We start from the raw sequence: 20,782 nt of genomic DNA on the forward strand, positions 1-20,782 counted from the left end.
AGGTGAATATCTAAATTCGTAACAGGTCTTTCAGAATGTATGCATCTGTTCACAAAGTGTGTAAGTGTGTAATAAAGTGTGTAATAAAGCATCAAGCATAGCACTTCAAAAGTCATGGGCTTCACTGTAGCAAAATATAGGTCATAATATATCTAATCTCTCATTCAGCCCTATCGTCATGCTTTTCGTGAGAAAGATAAATTCACGTTCTTTCCTAGACAAGAGAACCCTGTCCCGGTTCACATCATTGCTGGGTTTGAGTTTAAAAATGACTGACCACGACAGGTCCTGTGTTTGGTGTATATTCTCTATCCAGTGATCCACCAATGGAGCATTTTTAGTCCGGTTTTTCAAACAGCTGCGATGTTCTCCTATGCAGACCATCACTTTTATTTCCGTTTTACCCATATACAACTTCCTACAAGGACACCATATCACATATATTACCCAGCTTGTGTTGCAGTTGGTTAACATAGTCTGAAGCCAAGGAGCCTTTAAGCCAATGGCCTCATTACACGGATGGCGGTAAGGATTTACCGGTACCAGTAAAATACTGGTACCGGTAAATCTTTACCGCCTTACTACGAGGTCCCTTTGCGGGTTGAGGGATTTAACGCCTGCTTTTTGCAGGCGTTAAAAACCAACCCGCAAAGGGACCCAGGGAGCTAATTACGGTACCACAATTTGCGGTACCGTAATTAGCGCCTTCCCCATTCCCATTGAGCCCTATGGGGCAAAAATGGGAATGGGGAAGGGCAATGGTGGAAGGGGGAATTACCGCCCCGCCAACCTTGGAATGGAGCAGTAATTCCCCTTTCCGCCAAGGCGGTGCCGTTATTTTACCGGCATGAACCATGGCGCTAATAGCGCCATGGTTCTCCGCCATCTGTGTAATGAGGCCCAATATCTATAGAGGAACTTTTTTGCGTAAAGGCACAGCACTGGCATGACCCGCACGGGAAATGCCCTTTTACTGCCTCTAAACCCCAGAGTTGAGTTATCGTTGGGGAGATTTTCGGTTTTGGCAAAATGTTGTTTCTGGTGATTGTTTCCTTCATATTCCGGCTCCTCTTAAATGCAATAATAGGTCTCTGGATAGGATTTGGGCCTTTCTCAAGAATGATCCATTGTTTACCGAGCATCCGTTTAATGGTATTGGACATATGGCTGTAGGTGTTTACGAAGACAAGACGATCCTGTCCAGTTTTGTCAGTCAGTTCTTGATTGTTTATATTGCAAGAGCGATTCTCTGTTGTTATTCTCTACTCGTTTACGGGCAATAGTCACTATCTTTTTTGATAGCCTCTCTTTAGCAGGCGTTTGTTCATGTCTTCGGCCTCTTTCTTGAAATCATCTCTTCTGGAGCTATTCCTTTTCAGCCTTAAAAATTGTCCCAGAGGTAGGTTGTCACGTACATGCTTTGGATGGAAACTGCCATAGTGTAACACCGAGTTTTTGTCAGTTGGTTTATTATATGTTTTCACATAGAGTTCTTTCGCAGTTTCATCTACCGTGATAGTGATGTCCAAGAAGTCGATCGTCTGTTTGTTATAGGTAGAAGTGAATTTCAAGAAACTATTCTGTTTGTTAATCCATTCCAGAAACTCATTGAGTCGTTCTGTGGAGCCGTTCCAGACGACAAAAATGTCGTCAATATAACAGCGCCATAACCTGATATTCTCACGGAACGGATTCGAATTGGTCATTATTGTGCTTCTTTCAAAGAGTTCCACATATAAGTTAGCTACACTTGGTGCTAACGTAGCTCCCATGGCCGAACCCTGGATTTGTTTAAAAAAAGACCCATTAAAGTGGAAATAATTTTCGGTCAGGGCCATCTCTGCACACCAGAGTATGAAAGAAATAGGAGTTTTGTTAACTGTGTGGTCATTTAGGAGTTTATCCTCAAGCATTTCCAATGACGCATGTTGGGGTATGTTAGTATAAAGAGCCACAACATCCAGACTCATGAGTATTTCGGTATGTGAATCAAACGTATTGTAGTATTGCTCACCTTCACCTAGAAGCTGAATGTATGTAAAGCCCTAGTACTGTGTAGGCTGGACTACCACAACAGCCTCCTCCTTAACCTTCCACTTTGTTGTCTATCTCCTGTTCGGCTAATCTCGAATAGGGCTGCAAGATTTATGCTTGTCCTCAGGCCCAGGGATCACATTGCTGCAGCCCTAAAATGTGTATATTGGTTCCTGATAATTGCAAGGACTACAATATGTCCAACGTTATTTCCCTAAATACTGCCCTGCTACAGTCCTCTGCTGCTGTAAATGAAATGGTCTGCTTGTCAAATGCTTTTTGAAACACAGAGCGAAAGGCATGTTCCTGTCTTTGGCCAGTGCTTGTCTTTGGAACAGACTTCCAGCTCCTCTTAAACTTGAGCTGGACTTCCTTAAATTGTGGCAATGTATGAAAACTCTCCTTTTGTGTTCCTCTTTTACTTAATCCTTTCCCTGCTAACTCACGCCACTGAGATTGGTGGCCTGTTCCATCATGAACTTCACAGGATCCAGGCCCTATATCTGGTTGACACCAGTACAACTCCACCCTTTCAGCACTACCCTTTAGTGTTTACCATCTCGCAGATGTGTACCACACCCTGTGGACTCCTCTGCCCCAGCAGGTAGCTAGTGGCCTCCCAGTTTGGCATGACTTGGCACTTTCCTTCTGAGCTTGTATGAGCACTTGGTAATCCCTGCTACTCTTTCCATTCATGCACTTATTCTACCGTAAAATGCATATATACATTTATAGCAGCAGTGTGTAAAATGTTTGGGATAAGCAAGAAAAATGGATATGCTAAAGATTTTGTAAAACATTTTTTAAGTGGTAGTTGATGTGTGGAAGTTTATTATTTTTTTATTAGGTTTTACATGTCATAACAATAACCTCACACAAAACAACAGGTTCAAACACAAAACAACAGGTTATACTACAATGCCCCAAACATTCAACCACCTCCGCCCGCCTATACCTCCCTCCTGAACCGCAGCCTTCATGTTAGTCCATTAGTCGATCATAATTATTGTATTTGTCTTCTCCAATTGTTGTATACTTTCCTTCACTCCTATGTTTGCAAACAGCGTTACCGTCAGCAATATCCATCTTTGTATATCTATCCAGACTCTACCTTTTGCGTTCTCAGTGCCCTCTCCCACACCCCTGTTTCTGCTGTGCACCACTACTCCAGTTCCTTCCACCATCTGCCTAGGCTGAGTTCTCATCCTATAGCTATGCTATGTTTAGTCATAATGTACATTAGGTCCCTTAGTTTGTTCAGTGGTTTGTCTTTCTTATTTTTCTTATATCGCCCTCAGAATGCAGGCTTCCAGTGTTTTAACATCCAATTCAATGCCACCCTGTGTCACCCCTGATGCTACTTTCTCCCAGAACCCTTGTATGACCGGGCATCCCCAGAACATGTGTGTGAGCCCCGCTTCTTGCATCTTACATTTGGGGCAACCTTGCTTCCCAGCCTCTTTGAATGTGGAGACTACAGCGGATATGAGATATGCCCTCTACACTATATATAATTGTATCAACTGCAGTCTAGCGTTCCGGGATACTTTCTTATGGTATAATTGTATTTCTCCCCACTCTTTCTCCTCAATGTCGTCCCCAATTCCCTCTCCCATTTACTCTTACAATTCAGCTCATCTCGTGCAGGACAGCCCAACAAGACCTCGTAGATCCTGGACACCACATGTCCACCTTCTGCCACTGTGAGTAACATCTAATTGTCCTCATTTTCAATATCCCCCTCTGTGACATTCGGCCATCTTCTGCGTAGCAACCCCAGGACCGTGTTGTGTAGTAAAAATGGTCCCACCTACCTCCCAGTGTCCTCTCGTAACTCCTCAAAAGGTTTCCACTTTCCTTCACCCCTTAAGTCCCCCACAGTAGCCACTCCACACATCTCCCATCTTGTTTCTATCATGGTTTGTTCGCTCTCCCTGTTCTCCAGGAATGCCACCATCGGTATCTGCGGAGAAAGTGGGTCCGTAACTCCCATGACCCTGCAGGTCCTGTGCCAGATTCTGATGCCCAGTTCTACCAGGCAGCAGCTTCCCTTTCGTCCCCCGGTGGGGGCCCATAGGAGGTCTCTAAGTGACATCCCCGTAACGTGGGCTGCAGTAGTGTCGTCTCTATCGTGGGTTCATCAGACATCTATTTCACCATGTGCTGCAGTTGGCACGCTAGGAAGTACAGTTCGAAATTCGGTACCCGTAGCCCCCCCCTGGTCATACGGCCTCTGCAATATATTCAGGGCACCCTTGTGCCTCCTACATAACTTCCCCAGTTCCATGAAGAAACGCCCCCGGTATGTCATGACCTTCCCGAAGCAGTGCATGAGTCGTGGTAGTGCCACCATTTTTAACAGTGCCACCCTCCCCATTACTGACAAGGGCAGTTTGCTTCAGAACCCATGGACGCAACTAGACCCACCTTGGCACGCATTGTGTGATATTCATTCTCTTGTGAGGGATCTCGTTGGATATTAATACCCAGGTTTCTGAATGTGGTCCTGCACCAGGGTAGCGGGAGGACTGGCAGCGTCCCTTCCTCCAATTGTGCGGTGGCGGTCGGTGGGAATAGACATGATTTCTTCTTGTTTATTTTGATACCTGTGAACTTGCTAGAGTTGTCCAGCACTGCCAACGTGTATGGCAGGTTCACGTCGGGGTCCCGCACATACAGTAGCACATCATCTGCGTACATCGATATCACGTGTCCTATCCAATCTACACCTATGCCTGTGTCCCCATATCAGGTATGCCGCCATGGGTTCTGCTGTTAGAATGTATAACATCGGGGACAGCGGGCACCCCTGCCTAGTGCCTCTATGTTTGTTTGTTTGTTTGTTTGTTTGTTTGTTTGTTTGTTTGTTTGTTTATTCACTTTTTATACGCACCAGACCTTTGAGTAACAAGGCGCAGCAGTAAGAAAATGCAAGGCTTACAGAGTTACAAGAATATACAGGTTGTAATAAAATACACTGAATCACAAAAAATAGAATAAATTACACATAGTTTACAAATGGTGACACAAGGTTCAAATGGGAGTATTAGGCGAGCAAGAGTATACTAAGCCTAATGCTTGGACAGCCTAGATGAGTCAGTAGAAATGAAATGTTTGATGGCATTTTTTCTAAAGTGTAGGTAGGGTTGGTCTACTGTCAGATTTTGTGGAAGTAGGTTCCATAGTTTAGCAGCCTGCACTGGGAAACTATTACCACCAATTGTGGTAAGTCTGTATCTAGGTACTGTCAGGCAATTGGCATTAACCGCTCTGGTTGGTCTGACAGAGGTTCTTCTATGAAGTGTATCTATGAGGTAACTGGCCGCGTTGTTTAAGGCTTTGTGGGTCAGTGATATCATTTGTAACTGTATTTTGTTGTTGGTAGAAAGCCATTTATGTTGGCATCTAATGGAGGAGATATGAGTTCTTTTGTTTATGCCGAGTGCTGCTCTCAAGGCATTATTTTGTAGTGTTTGTAGCCTCCGGATGGTGACTTTATTAGCACCACTGTATAGGGCATTACAATAGTCAATTCTGGATAGTATTAAGGCTCTGGCCAAGATTATGCAGCTGTCATTGGAGAGGAATGGCTTGCTAGCTCTTATCAGCTTGCAGGTGTAGGCAGTGGTGGAGGCCAGGGATGTTACCTGTTTGGTAAAGGACATGGTGGAATCAAGGTAGAAACCAAGGGTTTTTACTTCCTTGGAGACTTTGATGTTATTCCCGTCAATGTTGAATGAGGAAGATCCATGGCCTAGTTTTTTAATGTTGGCGTGTGTACCCATGATTATGAACTTATGAAATTATGAGTGGCCATCCATGCCTGGATGATAAAATATACCCTGTTCACCAACTCCGTGTCTTTACTATGATCCCCAGAAAGTGGGAGGAGAATCTGTGTATCATCTGCATAGTTAGCGTAGGTGGTACCCAGATGGTCCAGATCATCAAACAAGGGCTTGGTGAAGATGTTGTATAGAGTTGGTGTGACACATGAGCCTTGGGGAACACCGCACAAGATGGGGGTAGGGTCTGCGGCTGCCAATGGAGAGAATACTCTCATAGTTCTCTCGCTCAGGAAAGATTCGATCCATCTGATGGCCTCAGAGAAAAAAGTGAGCGGCAGAGTCCAGATGTCTACAGAGGACCTTGTGGTCCACTAGATCAAATGCCGCTGAGAGATCCAGTAGGAGCAGAAGTGTTTTCTTCCCTTTGTCTCTCAGCTCGTCAATTTGGGTTTTTAAATCAATGAAAGCAGTTTCCATCCCGTGTAGTGGGCGGAAGCCAGATTGTCTCGTTCCTAGGAGTTTATGCAGTTCTAGATATTTTTGAATCTGGATATAAGACGCTTTATCCAGTATTTTAGGAAGGAATGGTACTGTGGTAATGGGATGGTAGTTGGTAGGGATGAGAGGATCCAATGTCTGTTTCTTGAGGAGTGGGAGCACCCAAGAATGTTTTATATTGACAGGGATGATACCTGAGGCAAAGGAGGCATTAATCAATTTGGAGATGAACAGGGATAAGTCTCTAGCAGCATCTTTTATTAGTTGTGCTGGGCGGATGTCCCCTTTGCAGTTGGAAGGTTTAAGCAAAAGGATATTTTTTTCTACTTCCAGGGTAGACATTTTAGTGAAGTGAAATTTATTGTTGTGCGCCGTCGGTGGGTCACTGGGCGGCGGGATATTAGGCAGGTGCTGTAGATTCAGCGTTTCTTTCTTTTGCTGTATTTTTGTTTATGGAGCATATTTATTTTATTAGATAGTGCCTGTTGAATGTCTGCACACCAGGACTTATCCTTAGTGCAGATATCAGGTGTGGCTATTGGTGACTCTTGCTCTTTTAATATGGAAAAGAGTTCCTTCATGCTAGAGTTAGATTTGGCAATGCGTTTGTCGTAAGAATTGCGTTTAGCCAAACAGACTTCATTCTTATAGTGTGCGGAGAGGGAACTTAATTTGACTTTGTTGTCATTGGAAGGGCATAATCTCCAGTTAGTTTCACTTTTTCTTTTCAGGAGGCGTAGTGACGTAAACCATTTGTTTAAATGGGCTTTGGGTTTGCTTGATCTAAGTTTAAGAGGGGCGATTTTGTCCATAGTAGTGAGCATGATGTTGTTGAATTCATGGACTAGATCACAAGGGTCTAGATTTTCTGGCAGTGTGTTTAGAGTAGGTAGGATAGCAGGGATAATTTTGTCTACTGTGATGCTTTTTTTTATTTCTAGTTAAACAGGGTGGCGCTAGTGGAGGGGCCGTCGGAGTGGGTCTGGTAGTAGATAAGTTGAAAGACACCAGTGAGTGGTCAGTCCAGGGTAGAGGCAGGATGGATGAGATGGTGGCAGTGCAGTTGTAGTCCGCTATCCAATCCAGTGTTCTCCCCTTCAAATGGGTGGGTTTGTTGACTTTTTGTGACAAGCCTAATACATTCATGGTATTAGTTATATCCGTAGCGTTTTTGTCCATAGGATCATTAAAGCCTATGTTAAAGTTCCCTAGTAGGAGTAGTTGGGAGGTTGGTTTGAGATTATTTGTAAGTATATTATGCAGATCCTCCTCGAAGGTGCCAAGAGGACCAGGAGGTCTGTAAATTAAATGAATGGCGAGTGACTGTGAGTTGTTTATCTGGAATTTAGCAGATAGGGATTTGCCAGATTGTGATAGTTGGGTGGGGGCTAGTCTAAGGGAGAGGCACATTTTAGAGATAATGGCGATACCACCTCCTCGTGTGCCATCTCGGTCTTGTCTAGATATAGTATAGCCATCTGGGATGGCTAACATAAGTGAGGGTCCTGCTGCATTATGTAGCCATATCTCAGTAATTGCAAGGAAATCCAGATTACCTTCTGTGATTAGGGCAGCTATGTCGAGGGAGTGGGCGACGAGCGATCTGGCATTGATAAGTGCTCCTTTAAGGGAAGGGGCCTCACTTATGGAAGGGCTTAGCTGTGTTGGTAGTATTTGGCTTGGACGTGAGACTGTTAGGTTGGAGGGTGTTTATATTAGACGTAGAATGTGGCGAAGGCAAATTGGTGTGACTAGGTTTCATGGTATGTTGGTAGTTAGTTTTCAGATTGGTAGGTGGTAGAGATCTTCTCAGTGGTTCATATAATTTGGTGAGTCTGGCACGGAGTCTATAGTTTCTATCAGCCGTGGCGCATGGTTGAGAGGCCTAGGTTACTGTCCCTAGGACACTGTAGTGTTTGGCTTGGAAGGTGGTGGCATTATTCATAGCTGTTTTGGTCAGGGTGGGCGGGCTAGGAGCTGGGATAGGTGCTAGTGGGGAATCAGTAAGGCATACTGGGTGTCTGGTAACAGAGTGTAGAGTGACAACCAGTATACAGAGCAGAGTTATTAGATTTGGCTTGTTGCACAATTTAAATGACAAGAAAAAATAGGTGCTACACGTATAGGCACTTAGGCCTGGTCGCAACCAGGCTGCGCAGATAGGGCAGTGCGTGTGAAGCATGTGGGCCTAAGCACAATTAATCAGCAAGGATGAGGTAGTACATGGGGGGCACCTGGGCCCAAACACAATTAATCATCAAGGATGATATGAAATATGTAGTTGCCATGCCACTGAGTACCTACTGCCTGTCTTAACCCTGGCCATCGGTTCTGTGTATATCAAGCGCACTCATCTCATAAACAGCCGGCCTATTCCCCTCTTCTCCTATAGCCAGTCCCAGTGCACTGAGTCGAATGCCTTAATTGCGTCTAAAGAGCCCACTGTGCATTGTGCGGGCCTGTCTGCCATGCTGTAGACCACGTGGTGAAGCCGTCTTAAATTCTTTGAGATATTATTTCTGAACACATACCCCATCTAATCCGGGTGAATTAGCTTGTGTATCACCCGTCGGAGTCTGCTCGCCAGTACTGCTGTAAGGATCTTCCTGTCCTGATTTAGTAGGGACAGGGGCCTATAGGATCTGCAGTCCATACTCTCTTTGCCTGGCTTGAGCAGTGGCACTATCAGGGCCTCTCTCATATGTGTGGGCATGATACTGTCCTCTAGCGATTCATTAAACATCTTGGCCAACAGCGGCACCAGTATATCATCATATGCCTTATAGAACTCACTTGGAAGCCCATCCGTCCCTGGTGAATTCCCCGTCAGAAAGGATCTGATAGTGGCTGCCACTTCCTCTGGTGTTATAGGGGCCTCCAGTAACTCCGCCTGGGGGCTGTCTAATTTGGGGAGATCTATATGAGCAAGTACATTTTGCATGTCTTCTTCTGTACCACCTTGGGGAGCCGCATATAATGCCTTATAGTATTCGGAGAACACCTTGTTTATTATCTCTTGCGTCCCAACTTCTTCCATCTCCACATTCCTGACTGAGAAAATCGGAGGCCTGGCAGTTTCGTGTTTGCACAACTATGCCAGCATCCTTCCCGGTTTATCTCCCATCGCATGACGGCTCTTTCTAAATCAGCCTGCTTCTACCCTCTGCCCCCTGCAACTTAACCAGAACAGGACTTCAAGACTTGTACTTGGCCTCAAGCCCAGGGATCGTATCTCTCCAGGACTGAAATCTCTGCACTGGCTCCCAGTGGCTGCGAGGATTAAGTTCAAAACCCACTACATCGTCCACAAGGCCTTCTGGGGCCTGGGGCCTCAATACCTTCAACTCTCTCTTCCTAAATACCTTCCTTCTTGAGCTCTTTGCTCATCTGCCTCTAACTCCCCCAGGGTCAGTCGCTTCTCCAAGCAATGAGTTGGTGGTAGATCTCTTTTTCCGGCTGGGGCCTCTCTCTGGAACAGCCTCCCTGCCCCCGGTAACTTGAGGAGAATCACCTTCGGTTCCAGAAGCTCCTCAAAACCTTTCTCTTTGCTTCTGCTTTTTCTCCTCCTCTCCCTTGCTGACTTCCTGGCTGACATTGAAATTGCACTGGTTACCTGGCCACCCTCTGATCTCCGGCCCAGGTACCCCCCTCCAGTCGCACTCCTGCACTGCCTTCCTGGCAACCCCAGCACTTGGGGACTGTTTCTGTATCCTTACAGTCCCACTTCCAGCACTTGACACCTGATGTCTGCACTTACCCTGCGCTTGCCACCGGCTGGCCGTACTTTTGTTGATATATATTCTTATCCTTTGTACTGCACTGTCCTCCCCCATGCACTTGTCCTCCCTCCCCTTCCCATGCACTTGTGCGATCTGAATGACACCTGGTCTAGTAAGGTCATTGTCTGTCTTCCCTCTGTCCCCCTCCCTTGCCTAGTCGCGCCTCAAAACACTTGTGTATAGGCGTGTTATAAATGCCATATCATATCATTATCATATCCTCTCCAGGTACTTTCCCTAATTAAACTTCATTAGCCTGTCCCATTGCGCCAGGCCAGTTTGCTTCAGGACTATCATCTCCTTCAGCTGTTCCTGTCCTATCGGCCCCCCCTCTCTCTTCTCCAGTTCCATTACCAGGACCTTCTGCTCCCCCCAGACTCAGCTATCATCACTCCCCTGATAACCACTTTATATGCTTCCCAGACTGTCCTCATTTTTTAACTCTCCCTCATTCACTTTTATATATTCAATGGTATTATTCCTGACATGCTCAACAAATGTAGTGTCCTGCAGAGCTTCACTCTTCAATTTCCACGTGGGGATCGGTGGTCTGGGAGCTGATACTCTCCATCTCACCACCAGTGGCGAGTGGTTCAACAGTATTCTATCTAGGTATTCCATCCCTGAGAATTCAGGTCCATTCTCCCCTCCTGTCATGACCCCACAGACCCTAGTCAGTAACATTAGGGGGATCGGGTCCAGGAGGATGGCTGCATGGCACAGAAACAGACCACTGTCAGGGCCTTAAGCAGTTGCCCCTTCCAAAATGGCCCCCGGGTTGGATCATGCAGTGGAATCCAACATGGCCCCCAAAGGGCCTGCAGCACAAGCATCCATGGTGGTCTAGTGGTGCTGGGTGGACCCAGGGCTATATAAACCCCGCCCTGGGCCACGCCCAGTGTGTAGTGTTTTCTTAGGCTGGCTGGGAAGCAGCGTGACGCTTGCCTGCTTTCGTTCATGAGTCATGATGGACCCGGCGCTCATCAGAGCATCAAGACTCCTGAAAACTCACCTGGGGAAGAAGCTCCTGAACATCTAGCAGTTGCCACTCGCCGCACGCAACGCCCGCAGCACCTGCAAGAGAAAGACACAGGGGAGGAACCTCTGGAGCGTCCAGCATTCGCTGCTTGCCGCACACAATGCCCGCAGCACCTGAAAGAGAAAAGACACAGAGGTAAGCCAAAGAGACCCAGTAAACTTCCGACGCCTCCATCAGCATACTTACGTCTGTCCTCTCCTCCGTCGCAGCACTGCCTAGGTAGTTTCCAGCTGCAGCAACCTCTGATATCACGGACCTGAAAGAGAAAGATACAGTTATTGGACATATTTTTCTGCCAACAGTACCTGAAGGAAGGAACTGGTAAACAAACATTCTTAGACACTTTAACATCTTTTGAGTAATAACGCTGAAGCGTGCCTCTGAACACAAGACGGCACACAAGCATACGCTTGCTTGGGACCAACCATCTCGGGCGCAGTACAGAGACTCTGCCAGCAAAAATCCAGTGCCAATTATCAGGAGTCATTCCCTAAAGCAGAGAGACGTGCCACAGCAGATCTGTGCATCGCAACTCAGTGAAGTAACTGGGCTGGTCTGCAAAGGTACTTTAAGAGACTATATGTCAAGGATCCCAAGCAGGCTCTGTGCTACAGGAGTGACCCTGAACACCCTTAATCCTAACCACTCTCTTCTCTCAACCCACTGGGTGTACACACCTGCAGTGAGTCGGAAGGGGAGAGTGAGCGTTATACCTCCCATGAACATGTGATCTATTCTGGTGTACACCTCATGCGGTGCAGAGTAATAGGAATGTACCCTCGCTTCCCCGTGCTCTGCCCTCCACAGGTTGTGTAGATTAAAATGTTCTACTAGTGTGCTTAATACCTTAGCCGGGGGGATGGTCTCTTGTGCTTGGTGTCAGATCTATCTAGCGCTGGGTCTACTGTACAATTAAAGTCCCCTCCCCAAATCAGGGTGCCATGTCTATATAAGCCCAGTCTTGCATGTAGTGATCTAAAGAACACAGTGGCATCATGATTAGGGGTGTACGTGTTCACCACACAAACCTCTCAGATCTCTAGTACCCCATGTACCAGCACCATTCTTCCCTCATTGTCGGTTTTCACTGTGAATACTTTGAACGGAACTTAAGGGGCTATCCAAATAAGGACCCCTCTCACAAATGTTGAATATGTTGATCCCACCCGCACCCCCCCCCACTCCCTCTCCAGGTTCTTTTGCTTCTGCCTGTCCAGGTGTGTTTCTTGCAATAGCGTTATCCCATCCCTTCTGACCCGGATAAACATGTTTGCTCTCTTACGCTTCATGTAGTTATTGAGCCCCCTCACATTCCAGGTCATAATTCTGACCGTGTTAGCCATCATTGTTCATACTGGAGTGTTAGTGAGGCCACCAGCCTGTTGCCAGCCTAAGGAGGAGTTTGATGCAATCTACTATTACCTGTGACAGACTCCCCATTACTATCCCACCCCCCTCCCTTTCCAACCCCCCATTTCCCAGAACAAACATAACTAGTTCTACCATGCCATGCATGCTGGGATAATCCTGTTTGTTTCCGCTCCATTCCACTGTGTCAGAAGACAAGTTTCCTGGTGCCCTACGGGCAGGCCCTAAAACTCGGCCCTTAACTACTCTAGAGGAAGGTGTTGGGTTTGCGTTAGCATTCCTACTACCGATATCCACGATACCCATTCCGCTCCTGCCCCGTTGACTTATCACATATAGTTATCACATCCTATTGTCCCCTTGTGCAGCGTCCTGAAGGTCTGCATCTCTGCTCGGTCACTGGGCTATGTACCTTGCTTCTGCACCTTGCGTCTCTGCTTCAGCTTTGTAGAGGTCCTTGGCCGATCTCAGATTCTTCAGGCAACTGTGTCCTGTATATCCATTTGTGTGCTTCCTCGGGCGATTACAAAAATAGGGATTTGCTATTGTAAATCACTTTTAATCTCGCTGGGTATATAAGCATTTACTTGAGTCCCGCTTTATGCAGTCTGGCCTTTGTGGTGATGAACTGCGCCCTCCGCTTCTGGACTTGAAATGTACAGTCAGGGTACACAGCTACTTTAGTGGAACCTCTTTGTATCTTTCCCACTGCTCTGGAGAAGGCCAGTATCTTTTCCCGGTCTCTGTAACTAAGCACCTTGGCTATCATTGGCCTGGGCGGCGTGCGGTCTCCTCTTTCAATTGTGAACCCTTGGTAAAGTTCTCCTGCACTAATTTCCTGCAGCAGTACGTTTTCCACATAGGTAGTGGTGTCCGCTCCCTCGATACCTTCCCGCAGGCCCACTATACGTATGTTGTTTCTGCGGGCTTGCCCTTGGGCTTGCCCTTCTGCTTCCTCTGCCTTGTCTTCCAGCAGCTTCACTCTTTGAAGGAGGACATCCACATCTCTCGTCATCTGCACCCTCACTTCACTATTTTTTTTCACTTGTTCCTCAAACTTGCTCGTGTGTTCTGCGATTGCACTGACATCTTGGCGAAGCAGTGCCAGGTCGATTGCTATTGCGTCTATCTTGGCCTCCAATTTAGTTTGCAGTGCCCTGATTGTGTCTAGTATCTGCTGATTGCCAGGCTCAGAGGTCTCTTGGGTTGGAGGCTGCATCTCCACCTTGTCTGATGCTTTGTCGTGGTGTCTGGTTAGTCACAAAATTTTCAAGTGTATTTTGCTTGTTTTTCATCTTGCCACCCTTAGTCGACATTTTCATCACAAGGTCCCTGGTGTTCTCTTTCGCTTGGGACGCTATGAGCTTCCTTTCACTGCGGACAGCAGCTTCTACATCAACGTCATCATGTAGGCCCATGGCTCTGCCGCCATAGTAATGTTCTGCCCTGGGTGGGTGCCTCTGTGCTGCTCTGCTTTCTAAAGACCTTTTTGCGTGCCTCCCTTGCTACAGTGTCCTCAGGTTCACTACTGCGTCACACACTTGGTTGTGTGCTATGTTGAGGCACGCCACTCAGATGCCCCTTTGCTGAGCACTTACAATGGGGGTCTCTTACCCTTATTTCGGGTAGTTGTGTCCAACACCAAGTTTAATATGTTGATAGGGTTATATGTAGTTTTTTAACTGATTGATGGATGTATGTATGACTGTTTCAAAGCCGGCCATAAGGGATTGCTACAAACATAAAAGTAAAAGGGTAGAAGAGCTGTATTGTGCAATGGTGTGCATGTGCAAGCAGTTTTTTTTAAATAATGCATGGCCTGGAGAGAGGACTGCAGAGAGTGTGGATAATCATGAACGGCCATGTATTATGGTCCATATTGTATGCTATAGAAAAGTATTTTGGACAGAAAATAGCTTCTGTGCTTTTTTCTTTTTCTCTAGTATACAATGTTGGAAAGGCGATGACCCTGTCCCACCCCCCTAATGCTTTAGAGTAAGGCGAGCTGCATTCCAAGCACTATGATGGGTCAAGAGTGAGCGGAAGACGGTGGTGGGACTCCACCCCAATATAATCAACTCACATAGTGTAGCGTAGGACACAAGCAAAACTGCCATTTTGTGTAGATGTTAGTGAATTTTGCATAGATGTTAGTAACTATAGTTAGGAGTCCTGCATGACGAATGCAGCATTTCATGCACTGGGCCCTTATTGCGAGATAAGGGAAACTTCCAGCCATGCCCAAGCTCCCATGAGGACAACCCACACCCCCAACCACCATAAAGTTCATTCATTGTTCTAACAGTGTAGCAAAGATGTTTTTCTACCCAAAAGGAATGTGCCCTACAAGGCTGTGATCACAGACGGGCATCTGGTGTGAATGTTATCTCGCACTGGCCAAAGTCTGACCTGGCCTACCCCCAGGCGACTATGAGTTGTAGCTCATATAACTGCCTAAGCCACAACACTCCTGAATTTCACGTAACCAGGTGACAACTAACCCTAAAGTAACAAGTCCTTAATGTTGAAAGAGAACGGACACTGCATGTTTTTGGGTAACAATCATAGTAATTGTATTGTGAGGTGCCTTGAGGGATACATTATAGTTCAAAATGAGGGTGGGGAACTTGGAGCGAGATGGCACAAATGGGAGTGAGTGAAATATGTGTGTGTGGAGGTCAGAATGCCCCGAACCCTCCTTTGTGCCAGTCTTAAAGCCTGCCAGGTGAACAGTATAATGATGAAGTAGCATTGTATTAGAGTGTAGTTCATTTGTTCTTGGAACTTTGCTGATGAGAAGAAGATGATCTTCGCAGTACCCATGTGATGGAAGACGTACAGACTGGGCTGGAACCAATGACCTGGCATCCCTTATGGAGCAGGTGGACCCTCTACAGGCGCACACCAACCAACCGCGCAGGCCTTTCCTGTATGTATTGCATCACAATGACGATGTGTCTCCTCTTAAGCCTCTGCTTGTTCCCTCTTTCAGCAGAATGTTCTTAGCAGCCAAGTTCTTAGCTGTTGCTCTCATTTTGTGTGCGATTAAAACTTGTTATCCTTACAAGATTGACTTGGGCCTTTTTTCCCTAGCGGGTTGTATTCTCTCTGGTGTGAGCGTTCAGGGGCGTGCCTTCAACAATTGTCCATTATTTCCATTAGCAAAGTACAAAATGCTAATGGGAATGTTGGAGAATCTTATTGAGTCTAACTACTTTACTGAAAAATGTACAGTAGATGAAGTCTATGGGCCTCATTCCGGGTTTGGAGCTAACCATGGAGTAATTAGCTCCATGGTTGCCTCCAAAACCGTCCCAAATCCGGCATGGTGAATGGAGCAATTACCGGTCCATTCCAGGGTTGGAGGGACCAGTAATTCCCCATTCACCTTTTGCCCTTCCCCATTCCCATTTCTGCCCCATAGGGCTCAATGGGAATGGGGAAGGAGGTAATTTGGGCACCGTAAATTACGGTACCGTAATTACCTCAGAGGTACCTTTGCGGGTCCCGTACTTAACTCCTGCTAAAAGCAGGAGGTAAGGAAGGACCTGCAAAGGGACCTTGGAATACGGAGGTAAGGAATTACCGGCATCAGCAACTTTACTGGTGCCGGTAATTCCTTACCTCCAACCTCGGAATGACCCCCTATAAGCTTATTTTTTACTTTTGTTTTTTAACTGTGAAAGGTGGTTACTAAAGGAACCTTTTTGTTGGTGTTTCTTCATTTTAATGCTTTGTTTGTTGCAGGAGGAAGGCAGCACTGTGATCAGGCAGGGATTGGCATAATGGATGTGGCCACAGGAGCCGGTAATTGGTGAATGGACTGAGTTTCTCTTGGTGGGGACAAAAGGATAGTGATGAGGTGACTCAGGGTCAAGGGATGACATTGAAGCAAAGGAAGCTGAAGGCAACAGTTGCTGGATGGTGGTGCCAGAGGGTGGGGAGTGTGCAGGGCTGAGCGGGAAGGAGAGCCACAGCCATCAGGGGAGGAACAGAAAATATGTCAAATATTAGGCATAATACTGAGGAGGTGTCACCATTAGGCTGCACAGAGGGTTTGTGTTCATTCGGGTAGGGCCCAGAGGGGGTGTCGCCAGTCAGGGGGGACAGACTTGACAGGGAGGAGCAGCCACATTCACAGGGAAAGTCGCAGTAGGCAGGGAGGGGGTCAGCAGGGGCCAAGGGTGCAATGGGGAAAGGGAGGAGGCACCATCTATTAAGTGCACAGAGGGCCAGGCAAGGCCAGCGGGAATTAGGGGAGCCACAGGAAGCAGGGAGGGTGAAGCAGCAAAAGTGCAAGATAGGAGCTTGCATGGGAAGACAAACTTCCAAAAACAGACAATATATGAATTACCCTTTTATTATAATGATGAGCATGGAGTGAGGTGCAGAGGCGGTTGGGTTGTGTGTGGCATTTGGGAACTGTTTTACCTGTCGCAGAGTTGTAATATTCAGACAACACTTACTATGAGTTCCTCGCATCTATGGACTATGCTTTGTTATTGTGAGTGCCTAGAAGCAGAATTGGCTTAAAGTGTCATAGCTTAGCGCAGACGTTACTATTGTATTGTTTTGTTTTTCGTTGTTTGCCTAAGCGCCCTGATGCCCACGGGCTATCGGCGCTATACAAAAAATAAATACATACATACATAATCAAACTGCATAAAAGCGAGACATTGCTTTTGCACATTAGTCTGTATTGATATAATTATGAAAGTGAGATGTATACGCCTCACATTTAAAGTGGTGCATGTGTGAACGAAAATGTACAGTCTAAACTGAGCTCCATTCTCATAGCAATTGAACTGGGGTTGTAAGGCCACAGTTATTACAGCTGGAAAAGGCTGGTGTAGACTAAATGTATGGGGTCTATAGATCTTTGCAATTGGGAATCTGATTGATGTGAATCTGTTTGGCATTTATATGCATTTTATGTCATATTTGATTTGGAAATATGAGGTGGTATTGACGTACTGTGCAACTGTCATTGGTTTAGCCTGCATATAATTTGCTGAGATCCAATAGAGTCTACTGGTAGTTAGCTGCTGACATTAGCAGAGCTAATGGTTATTTTAATGAACAATACCAGTACATATGAAGGCTAGTTCCTAACTCCAATTTGTTAAGTATTTACTGAGCAGTGATGACAATATTTGACAGGTATTTGCTTAAGTAGTGAACTATTGCCCCAGGGTTGCTGAACAGTGCACAAGCTAGATATCTTGACGTGCACGGATGGCTAATTAATCTGTGTTTGGTAAACAGAGTATTTTCAGATATCCATTTACACAGCTATGTGCAAGGTGGTTGATAGGCAGCTGGGATTATGCGGAACAGCTAGCAAGCTGCTAACATGTATGTGATTCCGTGAAAACAATCCATCTGCCCTTCTAACACATTTATTTTTGGCTTCAGTGAAAGTGTCCTTCTGGTAGGAGTAATACACAGGCATTTCTTTTGATTTAATTTGAAAAGAGGTTTCGCATAGGGAAACGTAGAGGAGACAGTAGCAGCCTGCTTAACAGTATATATTTATATATTCTATTATATGGAAGCTATTTGATCCAGATTAACATGATAGAGCTCTCTTCTGTTGGCTTCCACGAGGGACATGTCCACCTGTGTCTACGGACCTTTCACCTGCCAGAATGGCCTTTCGAAGGTATGTTGTACTGTGAGACTGCAGATGCACTTTACCCTGCGGCGCTACCCGCAATGAGGAATAACCGAGTCATTCCAGCATTGGAGGAACCGGTAATTCGTCCTTGCAGGAACCATTCCCCATTCGAGGCCCCATAGGGCTCAATGGGGATGGAGTTAACAACGGGCACATTACGAGTGTCCTGTTGTTACCTCCCTCTTTCCCTCACGGGACCCAGAAAGGATGCCTGGTTTTACCAGGCGTCCGATCCGGGTCCGGCAATGGGAAGCTCGTAATCAGCCCTGAGGGAATGAAGGGGGCTGGTCCTGTACCGGCCCCCATCATTCCGGCAGCGCCAGCCTCGTAATGAGGCCCTATATGTTGAAGAACTGTTGTGTCAATAACAGTTTAAATACTTTGGCCCTCATTCCGAGTTTGGAGGTAAGTACTGTCCCTTACCAGCATGGCACAAATAGCGCGTCCGAGCTGGCAGCAGCCAACGAATAGCGTACTATTACGACTTCGCAGGCACGAGCTTTGCGCCATGCCGGTAAGGTACCCAGCGCCATGCCGCAAAAGGGCCCAAAAAGCCCTTACCGGCATGAAGCGCACCGTAGATAACACTACCGCCATAGTCCAAAGCGGCATTAGCGGTGACCGTAAATATCGGTGACAGGAATCAGTGGTCACCGCTATTTACAGTCACCGTTAAATAGCGGAACCAGAAATAGCGTCATCTTAGAGGAACGGGAAGGAGCATGGCGGCCATCTTTAAAAACACAATCCATTGCTAACCTCACCAAACAGGACCCCTGGCACTCTGATGAACTTCTAAAAAGCACATCCTACCTTCCAACAATGCCTTAAGCACCCAAGAAGGGATCTGCCCGCCTACGAAAGGAGCGCTTCAGCCCGGATGAACTACAAATGCTCGTAGACACCCTGCATGAGCACGCAGGGACAGTGTTCAATTGCAACATGAGGAGGGAGGCAGTGTTGCGGAAAAAGGAACTTTGGGCACTAGTCGGGCAGAAGGTCAGTGCAGTGGGCAACACCCGCCGCACGGTCAAGGATTGCCGTAAAAGGTGGGATGACCTGCGGCTGAGGGTGCGGAACATTCTTTTGGCAAACCGTGCCCAGGCCTTGGAGACCGGAGGAGGACCAAGTTCTCTAATTAAGCTGACACCGTGGGAGGAAACATGTGCGAGCATGATAGGCCCAGAATCCATAGAAGGTGTAGGAGAGATGGAGTGTGGTGCAACGTCTTCTGCTGATAGAGGTGAGTGTCCAAAGTAAAAACTACTAAGCCATATGTGATGAAAGTCAATGCCAATGTCTGTCCTAAGAGTGACGCCATGGTCGGCCACACACACACTCCCTGTACAGTATGCCGAAGCAAGTGAGACACATGCCGATGCCTGGTGCAAGGCTGTAACTCACATGACACATACCACACAAACTAGGAAATCCCATGAGGCACACACAGTGCATGACCTAAATTGTGAGCATCTCAGACAGGACAGTACCTGGCCAACATGAGTGACACCGACATATGACTGCATTTACCACCCATGTTTGGAATGACGTGCCGTTCTCAACCCAAATGCCTATTACCCACAATTGTGTGGATGTGCAATCGTACCAATGTATGTATGATGCCTATCCAAACATCACTCATGCTGTCCCTCTCTTTCACCCCCACAGGCAGTGAGCATGACAGTGAGGAGGAGGACACCACCACTGCACAGGACAGCAACCGTCCCTCCACATCCAGGGGCCAAGGCAGGGGGTGCATGGTCACAGCAAGGAAGCCAACACAGGGACACATGCCACCAGCAACAAGGCCCGTGGAGGTCACACCACCCCCACCCCTCACTGCACTGCCTGCAGACACCTGTCCAACGCCACAGTCAGAGGAGTCCAGTGTGGCTGGGGAGGTGGCAGCCACAGCCCCCCTCACAGTCAAAGACAGCCCCAATGACATCTGGGGCACCATTGAGGACGACTCAGTGGATGTTGTACACACCACAGCACAATTGGCATCCCCCCAGGTATCCATGAGTGACATTGTAAATACCAACACACCATAGCAGTCTGGGCAAGAACAGACCCAGGGACATTTCAGTCCCGTAAACAGTCCCAGCGAAGATGAGCAGGCTGGGAATGCCAGACAGATTCCCAGCAGGGCCACTGGTGCAGCCGCAGGAGCACAGCGGGCCGACCAGCTCTCTGCCCTAATATCGGAATTTGTGCAGGACTATCGGCAGGCCAGGGAGGAGTGGCGCGCGGATTTGAGGGCACTGGGCCAGACCATCACTGAAAACACAAACCGCCTCTGCAAGGTGCTCGGCCGCGTAGCCGATGCTTTGGAGGTAGCTCTTCCCGGCCAACAGCCTCAGCATGAAGACACACCGTCCACAAGCAACTCTACACAGACCAGTCCGCTCCGCCGGTCACTCCGTGCGCTGCGCTGATGGGACATGCCTCCCCCTGGCTCCGGGAGTGCTGAGTGACTGTACTGGCAGCCTCAGGTGGGCTCAGTGGACCCTATGGGATTTGTGTGGGGGAGTTGTGGGGTGAGGGGCACGGGGAAGGGGGTGAGGGTGTTTGGGGGAGTTGTGGGGTGAGGGGGAGG

The sequence above is a fragment of the Ambystoma mexicanum genome, chromosome 4p (genome assembly GCF_040938575.1).
Source record: "Ambystoma mexicanum isolate Mex_15411 chromosome 4p, UKY_AmexF1_1, whole genome shotgun sequence".
NCBI classification, from domain to species: domain Eukaryota; kingdom Metazoa; phylum Chordata; class Amphibia; order Caudata; family Ambystomatidae; genus Ambystoma; species Ambystoma mexicanum.